Source organism: Sceloporus occidentalis, unplaced genomic scaffold (genome assembly GCF_023333645.1).
Source record: "Sceloporus occidentalis isolate IW3139 unplaced genomic scaffold, rSceOcc1.0.p SCAF_4, whole genome shotgun sequence".
In the NCBI taxonomy this organism is placed as follows: Eukaryota; Metazoa; Chordata; class Lepidosauria; order Squamata; family Phrynosomatidae; genus Sceloporus; species Sceloporus occidentalis.
Genome location: NW_028316984.1, coordinates 159470679 through 159485439, shown reverse-complemented (window position 1 = coordinate 159485439; position 14761 = coordinate 159470679).

The following is a 14761-nucleotide window of genomic DNA, read 5'->3' as shown; positions in this document are numbered from 1 at the left end:
TATATTCACATAACAAAGTCTGAACCTCAGGTTAGCTAGCTATGGTGAAGATTACATGGACAAAACAGGAGTGCATTTTAACTGGACTTGTGAGTTTTTTAAATGTCATAATAACTGGATATATATGTGCTTGGGAGAAATTATTATGTGTAGCCTGACCCAGCTATGAATCACACATATACAAAAGGATGTTTTTCTATGCCTAAATCTCTATCAGGCTGATAAAAAAAAGGGCATCGTCAGTAGATCAGTGGTCAGTTTAAAGGCCAGGTGCTCTTCATGACAGCCACACGACCAAGGAATGTCCAAAAATGAAGTCATACGGACTGATCTCTGAGTGTGCAGTGATTGCTAGCCACTCTCACTTGGCAATAAAACACTTTGGATTTTAGTCCAAATTTTAATGGAGCTACTTAAGATGCAGAACTAATTTTCAAGATAGGTATTATTTTCTACCTGGAATATATTTTCTCATGTGAGGAAGGGAAAGAGGGATGCAAAGACAACAAGTTCCAGTCAAAAGAAACTGGCACCTCTGCCTTGGAGCCCAAGAAGTCTGGTAGCCCTGTCCTAGAAGCAGAACCTGGACCATCTGAAGTAGGTCCTGAAAATAGAAAATCAGAGACAGAGTCATTTCATTCTGAGTGTTATAGATGAAACAGCAGCAACAAACACTCAGGAAAGACCTTGGCCTGCTTTAAAAGAATAATGCTGAGCTAATTAGGTCGACTATGACAATTTACAGATGGCTATAAATTAGCACAGCTAAAGTCATTTTTTTGTAACACAATAACAGCTTCACAACTTCCACTTAGCATCGCGTGAAATTCCCTGTTTTCTTGTTTTCTGAACTTCTTTTTTTCCCTTGAATTATTCTTTTGATGATTTCCTGACATTGCTGAATTTTGTGATTAGATTTCAGATTGTCTCAAGCATGCTTATACTCTTAAAGAGCCTCTTTGTATGATCCTGGACTGTCTTGATTTCATTATTGCTTGGCCCTTGGGCCACAAGTGCATTCCACTGTATACTTTCTATTGTGAAAAAAGACAATATTCAGCGCCACAGATATGTCCCTTAAATGTTAGACTGAAATCCAGAGCAAATGGACCATCTCACTGACATGAGAGCTATAACAGTGTGTGCTTGTCTGCATGTGCATGTGTATATGTTTGTACTGCTACCCCCAAATACTTTCCAATACAACAAGGAGAGCATACAGCAATATATGGATGCTGAGAATAATCATCCCCATACTGCAGCTACTATAAGGACTGCAGTTATGTTCAGAGGAAAGAGAGAAGTCTGAAAAGCATAACAAATTATGGTATCAGTGCTAAGCATAACTGCCAGTACTTCACCCATGCAAGCTTTTGCCCTATTACACCACTGGGTTTCAGCTTGCTGCCAACATCATGGAGAATGATTAGGAAAAAGGGTGAGAGCACCAAGCAGCTTTTCAGAATAGGAAGGAAGGTAAATGTAACCATCTAAGGCCTGTTACAGACTGCCAGAATAAAGCTGCTTCGGGTCTCTTTGGAGGTATGCTGTTTAAATGATGCATGCATCCTAAGAATCCGGAAGCTGCACCAAAGCTGCACTCCAGTGCTTAGGAATGGAGTGTGGCTTTGGCGCGACCTCCGGACTCTTAGGACCCATCTCTCCCCTCGTGGCCTGTCTGGAGTCGGTAATGGGCTGGATGAGGGAAAACAGACTTAGCTTGAATCCAGAGAAAACGGAAGTACTCGTGATAGGCTCCCCTGGCCCAGGGATGGCGGTGGTTCCACCTGTCCTGAACGGGATCACGCTTCCTGTGAAGGACTCTGTACGCAGTCTGGGGGTGCTCCTTGACTCGCCGCTCCACCTTACATCTCAGGTGGATGCGACGGTCAGGAGCACCTGTTATCAGCTTCAGCTGATACGCCAGCTGCGTCCCTACCTGAGCCGGGGGGACCTAGAAACAGTGGTACATGCTCTGGTAACCTCTCGGTTGGATTTCTGCAATGCGCTCTACATGGGGCAACCCTTGTACCATACCCGGAAGCCGCAATTAGTGCAAAATATGGCAGCAAGACTGGTCACTAATATACCTAGGACCAGTCATATAACACCGGTCTTAAAAGACCTACACTGGCTGCCTATTCGCTTCCGGGCGCAATACAAGGTGTTGGTTATAACCTATAAAGCCCTAAATGGCTTGGGCCCAGGGTACTTAAAGGACCGCCTCTCTCCGTACAATCTGCCCCGCACACTCAGATCCACCGGGCAGCATCTGCTAAGAGTTCCAGAGGCTAGATTGGTTAATACCACCAGAAGGGCCTTTTCCACCTCGGCTCCTACCCTCTGGAACTCGCTGCCCATCAAGCTCTGTTCAGCAACCTCCCTGGCCCAATTTATGAAGGGGCTGAAAACATTCTTCTTCAAACAGGCTTACCCCTGATTTTCTGCCCTGAGAGCCTCCTCTTCCCCCCCCCCCCCGTTAGTAATTTGTGATTTGGCACAAGTTCTTTTATTGTGTTATTGTTTTTAACTGTATAGTTTTAATCTGTATCGTTGTATATTATTATTATTGTTGTGAACCGCCCTGATGTTTCGAAGGGCGGTATATAAATAAAGTATTTATTTATTTATTTATTTATTTATTATGTCACCATAGCAATTAAAGTTTTAGAGTGCTTTAATTTAGTTAGAGTGCTCTAACTGTGATGTATGCAAGGGCCCCTGATCAATATCAGCCAAAGTTTTAACAGTGTTAAAAGCATGATTGGATAAAATCATTAAAAAAATTATTTTATCTGATTGTTAACATACAGTTTACAAACTAACCATTTAACTTGTTTTAACCTGTTATATTGTTTAATATGTTCTTGGTCTGTAATTAGTTTTTTTACTGTTTTACGTTCTAAATTGTTCTAAATTGTTTAATTTTACTGAGTACCATCTTGAGGTGGGATGGAATATAATTTCTTTTAAAAATACACTAGTTAGGAGATTATCACATTGCTTTTAAAGCACACACACACACACACACACACACATTTAAATTGGGGTCATGTTATTTGAAGCACAATACAAAGGGAGGAAAACACACAAGTGGCTTGTGAAGTGACCAGAGAGGCACCTCTCCTACATGTCAGGATGAAATGTATCTCTCTCACACCCAGAGTCCTGCCACTTGCTCAGTCCCCAGACACCAGTGGGGGATGAGATGTGTCTTTCCCCTTCTAACCTTCCCAAATAGTATCCTGATACATTATCCTAGCATAATAAACATGTGGAACTTTGTGGGTGCATCTACAGTGTAAAAATGATGCAATTTGACACTGCTTTAAGTGCTATAGCTCCATCTTATGGAATCCTGGGATTTGTAGCCTTGTAAGGTCTTTAGCCTTCTCTGCCAAAGAGTGCTGATACATCACAAAATTACAAATCCCAGGATTCTGTAGGATGGAGCCATGGCAATTAAAGTGGTGTTAAACTGCATTATTTCTACAGTGCAGATGCACCCTATGTCTGTGGAAAACTAACATAATATATATTTATATTAAATAAAGACTAGTTTCCATAGGATTGCAGAAAACATCTAGTTTGAAAGGGGCCTTAAATGTTATAGTGAGCTAACACCCCCTAACAAGGTCCAGGGGCTCTTGACTTTACTTATATTGTGTACAACAGTAAGGTTGGCAGCAAGAAGTTCTTTTTCCTGCCAGCAATAACATCCTGTAGATAACAATCTCTGAATCTTGTTGATGTACACAAACCTTTACTCTTGCTCTTGATTCAAACCAGTATAATTCATTGCTTTTCTGATTCATTTATAGTCATTGTTAGAAGCTGAGGCACAATAGTAAAATTTGTATGAAGGGGGTGCAAGGTTCCTCTTCTACATTTCCATCCATGGGAAACTTTAGGGATGCAAAAGTTGGCTAATTTTATTCTTGAAGGAAGGAATGAGTAATTTTAGCAATTTTCTTCTCACTCTTAGAAAATGCTTGAGAACTGTACGGTTTTCAAAGACTATTCACAATTTTGGATTTTGTGTGTGAGAAATCCCATGTGGTTTGTTTGTGCTTATAACTGCATTCTTTCTGCAGAAATCTTGGTTTCTGTGGGGAAAAAATTCTGTGCAAAAGAACAAAAAAAAAATAACCCTCATGTCAGATTTCTGATGCAAAGATTTTCAACACAGTGGAATTTGCTTTGTTGGGGTGTTATAACATTGAGGAGACTCCTTTCTCAACCACTGATTAAATATTTTCAAATATTATTTCTGTTCCTAGGAGACCCATATCACAGATAATCTTACAGCAGAGCAATAACTGTTCAGACATGTTTGCATGCATGACATTTTTTTCTGGGCCTCAGCATAGGCAAACTGGCTTCCACAGACATCTGACATAAGCATGGCAATAATTGGAGCACTGGATCCAGTTCTGAGTGCCCAAATTTTACAAAGCACATTGGCTTAGAGAAGGGGTAAGCAACTGAAAGGGGTCCAGGGACACAAGTGTTTGCCTTGGTACCTTCCATGGCTCGACAGACTGCCAAGTATTTTCTTTAAGAATGTGGAGTTAAGCATTATACTGTGTGTATATTGTGTTTGAGTAGCAATGCTGTACAATTGAATCTACAACCAGAGGAGTAGCACTGCTAATTTCAGCAGGAACAGATAGAACATATGTGAGCTGAAAACATGCCTCTCCGGACACAACAGGACAACATGAGCAACTTTGCTTCTGCAGCCTTCTATTGAATGAAGATGCTGTCAACTACCCAAATTCATCCAGGCACTACCATAAGAGAATGTATACATGTGTGAGACTCTGGCAGGATCCCAGACAATGTCACTGAAGCACCACTGCAGAAGCACTCTACCCCAAAAGCCAGGTCTAGAACCTTCTCTCTCTGCATGTCAAATATGATCCCTATTTCTTAAAAAGAAAAATTACATTTGTCAGGCAAAGGAAGGGGGAAAAATAAATTAAGTACAGCTGATAAACAAATGGTTAACTATGTCAAGGGCTGATGCTCCAGAAGAAAAAAGGAGACATAGGAAATCTCCAACAAAAGTCTGTTAAAATCACCTTTGGGTTTTCTACTGGAAAACATTTAAGTGCTGTGTATTTCTTATGTGGGCCTTCAAGTTATACCGAGGTCTCATTCCATTATGTAGATTTAGTCTGATCAGAATCTATTGTGACTAAAAATTCTGCCCAACTGCTCAGTCAGAAATTATCCATCATCATATATCTGCTTCATATGTGAGTAATTTTCCTTTCTGTATCAGACCTGTAGGTAAAAGAGACCTCTGCTAAAAGTTAAGAGATTAGAAACTACACAGCCCTCCTTAGTTTTCCTTTTATAGGCCCTCTTTGTGAGTAAATGGCTAAGCCATACAACAAGGAAATGACAATGTTTAGTTTCCTTCTGAAGAAATGCCTGAGAGGGCAGAAAACGGAAGTCCTATTTACTGTTTTACAGCCAGCTGTGTTTGCAAAAAGCAACTGTACCAGGGCCATTCCTTAAAAGGGGCTGTCTAGGAAACAGTACTACTTGTAGTCACCAAGTATGAGATACCACTGAAGAAAGTGTGGATTCTAGGAAGATGTTGGCTGGCATTCACAATTGCAATTATGAATGTGTAACCCAGAAAAACAAATTCATAAATTATTCATATTCACAATCTCTACATGTTCAATAGTGTTTGGAATAAGCAGAGATAATAAAAGTCCCTCAGTCTTGACTGATGGTGGTCTGTTCTGTGGTTAATTGTGATGCAGCAGATTGACGTTTCCAGTGTGAGGAGGAAGATCCTGTTTCTGACTATCACAGCAGAGATCACTCATGGAAGGGTGTGGAAACGTCAGCCGGCTGCATCAAGATCAACAGTAGAACAGATGCATTTTCACAGTAGCTGTTGCCCAGTAAGTCAGGATTGAAAATGGGTTGGGTCAGGCCATGAGATACTACTTAGCTACTATACTCATATTTACATAAGGTATAAGTACCTTATATAAGTATATAAGGTACTTATATAACTAAGTGGTGCATGTAGAATTCCCCACAAAGTGTGCAGGCCCTCTGATTCATTCCCTTTGTATGCAGTTGGTGGCTTTCATGGCAGTGAAGGGTAACAAATCTCTTCTGGAACTTGGACATCTCCTTTAAAATTCAGACTAAAACACAGTGATGTTTACTGCAGCATATGTGTTTCAAGATTCTAAGCTACCAGCTACTGTATATCCTATCCAGAATATTCCATTCCATTCTCCCTCTTACCCAGGTTTCCAATTTTTCCTGCTCTAACACATAGTAATCTGTGCCAGCTGGGCATGTTCAGCTCTTATTGAACTGTTTGGGGATTTCCCCCTTTTTCCTTCTTTCCCTTTTGGGGTTTTCCCTTAGAAATGTCCCCCCCCCCCTTTTGCACTGCTAGTTTTGTTACATAAGGATCTATACTTGGATAATGAGTTTTCTATTCATATATTAAGAAAACCCTGCTCTAGTTGTGAATTACCAAGATGATAGTCAATAAGGGTTAACCAATCCTCATTAAAAAAAAAAGTGTGACTTCTTTTGTCTTTTACAAGAGTTGATGGTATAGGAAAGTTTTAAATGGCCTTTTATTTTTGATAGTACTTATAACAGCATACAGACTTGATCCACAGAGAAGTATGTGCCAAAGCATGCTGCTGTGTTTTGTCATGTGTGGGAATGTGCAAAGTGCTTAGAAGTCCACAATACAAGCTGAGAGGGTTGTATCCAACTCTGGTTGAACACAGATAGAAAAAAACATGCCAGCCAAATCTACATGAACAACAGCAGACCCACAGCGTGAAGGTTTCCCATTCCTCTTGTATAAAAGCATATGTTGTTCATATTAGTTACAGCTAGAGACTAAAATCCTACAACCCTATCTCACTTCCTTCTCCCTCCAAACCATTTGTGAACTGTGAGAGAAAATAATGTCTCTGCTTGTTAGAGTGGATGGTTTTGTCCAGGTTCCAGATATCGTCTTCAGCTCTATGTAGAGCAAAAGAATGTTTGAGTAAAGACTGGTATGCAACTCAAAGGCTGTCCTGCGTGCCATTATTTCCAAGGCACTAGCAGGAATTCCTAGATTGTGATCCCATTTTAGATGTACCCTGCCAGTTCAACCAGACCAAACTAGATGCAGAATCATGGAATCATAGAGATGAAAGGGATTCCAAGGACCATTGAGTTCCATCCCTGCCTTTATTGCCCTCCTGCACTTGTGTACGAAGCCACAGCAGAAGGATTTATGATAGATGGCAATCCAACTTCTGATTTAAAAATAATAATCACAATGGAAAAACCCAACATTTTCTGAGGTAGGTTATTCCACTGTTGAACAGCTCCTATAGTTTGAAAATTCTTACTAATATTTAGTCACTATCATCTTTCTTGTATTTCAGATTCATTGGTTTGGATCCTGGGGCCTGGATCAGCAGAAAACAAACTCAGTACATCTTCCACATTACAGATTTTCTGATATTTAAAAATCGAATTCATATCACTCCTCAGTCTTCTGTTCTCCAGGCTAAACATACCCAAAGTAGTGCTTGGTTTCCAGATTTATTACCATCTTTATCACTGTCCTCTCTCAACTTAAAAAAAAAAACAGCGGAAGGAGGGAGGAATTTGGACAGGGGTCATGTTGTTGAAGAAAGGCCTTTAACCTTGTTTTTCCATACTATTTCCTCAGTTATTATACACGCCTGCTGCAATTAACTGCAGAAGGAAGAAACATACATTCTTGTTACCGCTCTTATTTTCTCTTTTGTAAGTAACGGAAGTGGGGAGAGGATTTAAATAGTATTGCAGTGATACACTGAAGCAATTATCAAAAGAATAGTTGTGTTAGTATGTTCCAGTGTATCAACAAAGAATCTTGTACCACCTAAAAAATTATAGAAGGATTTGAACACTCGACTGCAATGCTGGAGACCAAGATTTGAACCGCTCTGCAATAGGATTGCCATAAATCAGAAAGACTTGGGGCAGATAACAACAACAAACAAACAGTTTGCAAAGAAGACCACAAATGCAGATATAGCTTTCTAAAATTATGACTAAACTTTCTTTTGGAAAATTTCTGACATTCAGTTAAAAAGACACTCAAAGACAGAACATACATCCAAACAGAAGTTATGGGGTCTCCCCACAACAAGCTATTTGGATTAGCTGCTAGAATAATTCTCACAATTTAAGAGTGTAATGAATGATTTACCATTTAATCAAGAACTAGCATTTATTAACTTCAAGTTGACATGAAAGCCGATAAACCTATATGTTTCTCTGGGTTGAAGGCATTCTAAAGAGAAAAAAACTCAAATTGTTTCCCAGAGTTTGATCAGTTTTCCAACATTTAAATGTCTTAAACCCGCACACACACACACACAATGTAAGACAAAAGCCTGCAGGACCTGTTTCTGGGCTTCCTCGGTTCATACTGCAGGTGAGGGCTTACATTACTGAATATCCCTCTACACACGTCTACTTTCTCTTTCTAAAAAACACCAAGGGGTGTGTGTGTGTGTAAATAAGATAGCTGGTTGATAGGTCTGAGAGGATTTGTATTTTGTGCTTGTATGTGAAAACAGCTGCATACACTCTGATGCCAATTAATCCTGTCATCTCACTTTTCAACTGCTTTTAAAATGTTCCCATTTCTCTCCCACTTTCCTCCTTTGTCCTCAGCTTATTTTAACTCCTGTAAATTGAGTTCAAAGTGGGAAAGTAGTATGTACTTAATTAACTCAGAGGGAAGGAGAGGTAGGGGTTATTCAGATGGTGAAAATAATCCAAGGATGAATCCAAGCTGAATCTCTGTTGTTCACATGCATCCCAAATGCACCCGATTAATGGTGTTTGGGGGGGTTGGGGGGGGGGCTGCCAAAAAACCCACTTACCCCAGGATAATTGATATCAGGATATTTTCTGTTTGTTTGTTTGTTTGTTTTTAAGATTTGCATCATCGACAGTGTGAATGACTGATGAGATTAAACCCAAATGGTTCGCATTGTTCTGGTTAAAAAATGATGTCTGAATAACCCATGGGGCAGAATCTGGCCCTTCCCAGCAGCCTTTTCTAACTTGCATGTTCTTCATCATTAATCACTTTTATTATCAACATACTCCGATGTTGCCTGGCTACATGTGTCCCAGTTTTCATCTGTGAAATGTTGGAGGATATAAAGAAATGCAAGATATATCGGAAACTAATTATCCTTGTGTTCCTGAGTTTTACTTATTAAATATGATTTCCTTTTTGGGATCAGCAACAGAGAAGACACATTGTATTTAATATCTGCCACCAGACTATTGCTTGCAAAAAAAATGGAAATTAGAGAAAACACTTACCGTGGAAGAATGGTTAGAAAACATCTTAGAACTTAAAGCAGGGGACGGCAACCTCCGGCCCGCGGGCCGGATGTGGCCCGCAAAGGCCTGGCTACCGCCCCCCAGCTGCTGTTGCCACCGCCGCCGCCCGTCACGGCTTTTCGCCGCTCTGGGCGCCGCCATTTTGGGCGAAAAAATGGCGGCGCCCATAGCGGCCTCTGGGGCTATGGGCGCCGCCATTTTGCCGCCCAAAATGGCGGCGCCCAGAGCGGCTGCTGCGGCTGCTGCGGCTGTGGCGGCAGCGACGGCGGGCCTCTAGGAGGCCCGCTGCCGTCTCTGGGACCCTCCAGGAGGGCTCCCAGGGCGGCAGGGGGCCTCTGCGGGGCCCGCTGCCATCCCTGGGGCCCTGCAGGAGGGCTCCCAGGGCGGCAGGGGGCCTCTGCGGGGCCCGCTGCCGTCTCTGGGGCCCTGCAGGAGGGCTCCCAGGGTGGCAGGGGGCCTCTGGGAGGCCCGCTGCCGTCTCTGGGACTCTCCAGGCGGGCTCCCAGGGCGGCAGGGGGCCTCTGCAGGGCCCGCTGCCGTCTCTGGGGCCCTGCAGGAGGGCTCCCAGGGTGGCAGGGGGCCTCTGGGAGGCCCGCTGCCGTCTCTGGGGCCCTCCAGGCGGGCTCCCAGGGCGGCTGGGGGCCTCTGCGGGGTCCGCTGCCATCTCTGGGGCCCTGCAGGAGGGCTCCCAGGGCGGCAGGGGGCCTCTGCGGGGCCCGCTGCCGTCCCTGGGGCCCTGCAGGAGGGCTCCCAGGGCGGCAGGGGGCCTCTGCGGGGCCCGCTGCCGTCTCTGGGGCCCTGCAGGAGGGCTCCCAGGGCGGCAGGGGGCCTCTGGGGGGCCCGGTGCCGTCGCTGGGGCCCTCCAGGAGGGCTCCGAGGGTGGCAGGGGGCCTCTGGGGGGCCCGGTGCCGTCGCTGAGGCCCTGCAGGAGGGCTCCGAGGGCGGCAGGGGGCTTCTGGGAGGCCCGGTGCCGTCGCTGGGGCCCTCCAGGGGGTCCTCCAGCGCTGGCAGGCCCCCCCAGCTTTTTTGCTGGTCTCTCTGTTGTTCACATGCATCCCAAATGCACCCGATTAATGGTGTTTGGGGGGGTTGGGGGGGGGGCTGCCAAAAAACCCACTTACCCCAGGATAATTGATATCAGGATATTTTCTGTTTGTTTGTTTGTTTGTTTTTAAGATTTGCATCATCGACAGTGTGAATGACTCATGAGAATAAACCCGAATGGTTCGCATTGTCAGGGGCCAGCACAAATGGGGAGGCCTGGCCCCCGGAGGGTGGAAGCTCTGCCCCCGGCATGCGGCCCCGCCCCTGGAGGGTGGAAGCTCCACCCCCGGCATGTGGCCCCGCCACAGAGGGTCAAAGCTCCACCCCCCGGCTTCGGCCCCCCCAGTCGCCTGAGGGACAGCAACCCGGCCCCCGGCTCAAAAAGGTTGCCTACCCCTTAAAGAAATGGACAAACCATCTGTTTGGAACAACCAAAAAACAACAGACTACTGGGAAAAGGAATTTAAACCCATGGTAAAATACTTCAACAGGACTTGGAGGATAAAGGAAACTCAGTTATAGACAAGACAAATGGAAATATGAAGTTATCAAGTCAAGGGAAATAGTTACTAATGAAGGCTAAATGTAAAAAGTGAATGAAAATATATTATCTGTGAAGAGTAGGCAATCATTAGTAGAACTATATAAATCCAAATATATGTACAAAAACAAATATAATTTAATTTGGATAGAGGTACATAATTTGAGTGGAGATACACAAATTATAATTTATAATTTACAAAAAGGATAAAAGTAAAAACTTATGAAATTAAAGCTATTAGATAGATAAACATAAGTAATGCATACTGATACAGGTTTTTAAGTATTAAGAAATGCTCTCTTTTATACTTTGGTGGGAAATACGATATATAAGATGTAAATCTGGAAGATCATGAAGCTTATGGAATGTGAATTAACATGTTGTGTTATGAATTCTAAAAAAAATTAATAAAGATTTTTTAAAAAAAGAAATGTTGGAGGATTTGCATTCAGGTTATATTCAGCTGAAGCATGACACACCAGTGTGGGTATAAGCCAGAGAGAAAAGAAGGGGAAGCAGATAGGCTAAAGACAAAGAAACTAGTTTTGACAGCTTGCTTATTGCTTATTGATGCACATGTAACTCTCCCTTACCTACAAGTAATTTCAGATTTTTTGAAAGGCGCTATACAGACATACATCAACCATCCTTTTGTACATGACAAGCTGTCACTTTTCACTGAATGAGGGAAGGAATTTAGTGGAACTCCATGTGCCCATGAGAACTCCCACCCTGGTTCAAAAATGTCTGTGACTCTTGACTGTGCCAGCCTTATTATTGGCCAGGAGGAACACAGTCGTCCAAGTTGCATTGCAAAAAACAAAACCTGTCTCCCTTTCTGTGTTCAGCCTCCATTTTAGAGGCTGTAAACCGCAATTAGGACGGCATCTGGTTGTTGCCCAGGGCATAGGATGTTTGCCAAGTGTAAAAAACCAAACAAGAGAAGAACTGGGAAGTGAGAAAGAGTGAAGAAACACTGCCATGCTCCATTAGAAAGGAATTAGCCTTGGGCCCTCATGAGTGTGAAAATATCACCTGCAGAACCAATAGTATTGTCTGGTAATAATAGCGGCTTCGTGACAAAAGAAAAGGTAATTGCTTCTTCTCTCATACCTTAAGAAATTAATGTTTGGAGGGTATGAAATGCTTAGGACATTATCACATGAGCCGCTTGTCTCACCGCAATCATGTTATTTAAGGAAGCAAAAACATACAGGGTTGGGAGCATTTGTTATTGCACATCTCTGGAATAGTGTGAAGGTGCTGTTTTTGTGATCAGTGGCCCTACACTCTCTTCCATATTTCCTCCTTAATCCCACCTTCCTGCCCTATGCCCAACCCAGTGTGCCATTTAGGGTGTGTCATTTTTATTTTTATTTTTAACACAATTGCAGAGATATGTGATTTAATGTAAAGAAAAGAAAAGGGGTAGATAGACAGCCTGCTTGAGAGCCAGCATGTGTAGTAGGTTGACTATGACTCTGATAATCCGGATTCAGTTCCCTGCTTGAGCATAAAAACCCACTGGGTGACCTCGGGCAAGTCACACTCTCTCAGCCTCAGAGGATGGCAATGGCAAACTCTCTCTGAAGAAACTTGCCAATAAAACCTTAGGGCCACCATAAGTCAAAAACGACTTTGAGGCACATAACAACAGCCTGTTTGGGAATAGCAAGGGAAAGGAGGAAAAGTGGGAAAGGAGAAGAACCATTCCTACTGGCACCACATAACTGTCTAATATTGGTGCTGCAGGAGAAGAAACGTATCATATCACACATGAGGAATAATGCAAAAACATCAATATTGGGAGCTTATTGACAGGTTTTCCCATCAGTGAAAAGGGGTGTTCTACCAGTGCTTTAAAGGCAGCACAGCAATGAGAGAGAGATGATAGGGGAAGAACTTGCTGGAATCAAAAACGACCAGACTAGCTTCAACTTCCCTAAGAACTTTCACTGTAGCCGCTCTTAGATTATGGAACAGTCTCCGGAAGAGATCCGTCTTACTACCTCCTTGGAGACTTTCAGGAGGGCAGTTAAAAGGGATCTCTTCTAACTAGCATACCCACTTGACTCTGTATGAGATATATGGATCCTCTTTGATTAGGATCGAAGTACCTTACTCCCACTGTCACTTTCGATAATGTGTTTTTAATTGTTAAACTGTTTAATTGTTATATGTTTTTATATCTTATTGACTAGATTGTAATTGTATATTTATACTGGGCTGTAATCCCACCTTGATCCACCTGGAAGAGGTGGGAAAGTGTAAATATTTTTTTTATTATTTAGTTATATATCATGTGATAAATATGGCTAAAGATGCTATTCTCTAGCTTTAATTTCAGTTTAAAAGCCTTGTGTGATAATGTCCTTAGATGGTACAACTAAGCAAGGCGAAGAACAGAACACCCGAAAAGGGTGGCCTAATTTCCTCCAGCGGGAAGCCACAGCCACCAAACCTCACGGCTTCCCTACGGAAGAAAAAGAACCTAGAAAAACCGGGTTCTTTTTGTGCTGCAGGGCTGATGTAACGAGTGTGCCAGTGGCGCACTTGTTACGTAAGTGCCGTGCAGCAACGTGCAGATGCCACATGACACTTACATAACAATTGCGGTGCCCGTCTACATGTGGCATTGCCATTGTTATGGCACTGTGTCGTGTTAGGGTTAGGGACCGCACGGTTGCCACGCAGTCCCTAACCCTAAAATCAGCACCAGCATGGCAGTTCATGCCCGGTTGTATTGGTCCCAAGTCAACATTAGCACTGAAGCACTTGACTAATTAAGGGTCTCAGGCTCCCAGGTCCCACACACTGGAAACTAGGGAGATGATGTATTCTCAAATAGCCTGTTTGTGCCTTTGGCTGAAATACATCATTCACAGCCTGATAGTTGGGAGTTCACATTGGTTCATGGCAATGGCTTTAGAAAGGTATACCTGCTCCTACGATCCTTTCACACAACACAATTATTGTAAGCCCCCCCCCCCTTTTAGGGTGTCACTTGGTGTGGTCTGCACCCCCTGGTGATGCTCCTATTAGGTAGGGTTTGGTTTTTTTACTTCAACTACCCATATCCTTTACCACATGTTAAGTGGCCAAAAAAATAACATTTACAAGCTCTGTCCCAGTGAAATGTTGCCTCTTCCAGAGCTTGAAAAAGTTACTTTTTGGACAACATCTTTGAGAATCCACCCAGCCAGCAACAAGGGCTTCAGGAAACAAGGGAAGCCTGTAAAGGGACTGAATCCCACATAGGCCCAAAAGGGTTCATCTATCAAGAGGCTTTTCCTGAGAGTGTGTGGGTAGGGTATTTCTCTCTGGTGAGAATAGGATTGTTTCAAATCCCACTGTTTCTCCCCCTTTCCTCTCTAAAATTAGCATTTCTGAGCTCACAGGGAGCCCAAGGTTTTGCCTTTTGGAAATTACCTCAGAACTTCTTAGGACCCAAGAAATCACTAGTTTTCCACTGCTTTTTTTCTTTACTACTGGTCTATTACCCAGCTGATAGTGAGACTATTCACACTACAGATTGATAGTGTTATTATTCTACATGATCTGCAAAGCCCCTGGTCCCAGAGATGTGAGGCATGTAAGTTACGCAGGCATACCATCTGGCCACTGGGCTTAGAGCATGGAAAAGTTACTTGTGGACTACAGTACCCAGAAACCAAGGATCTGTAGGCCAGAAGGTAATATTTCTAAGTTGCAGCTGGAACACCTTGTTTGGAAATGCTGTCCTGAGGGCCATTCCTAGCAGCTATCTTGTTC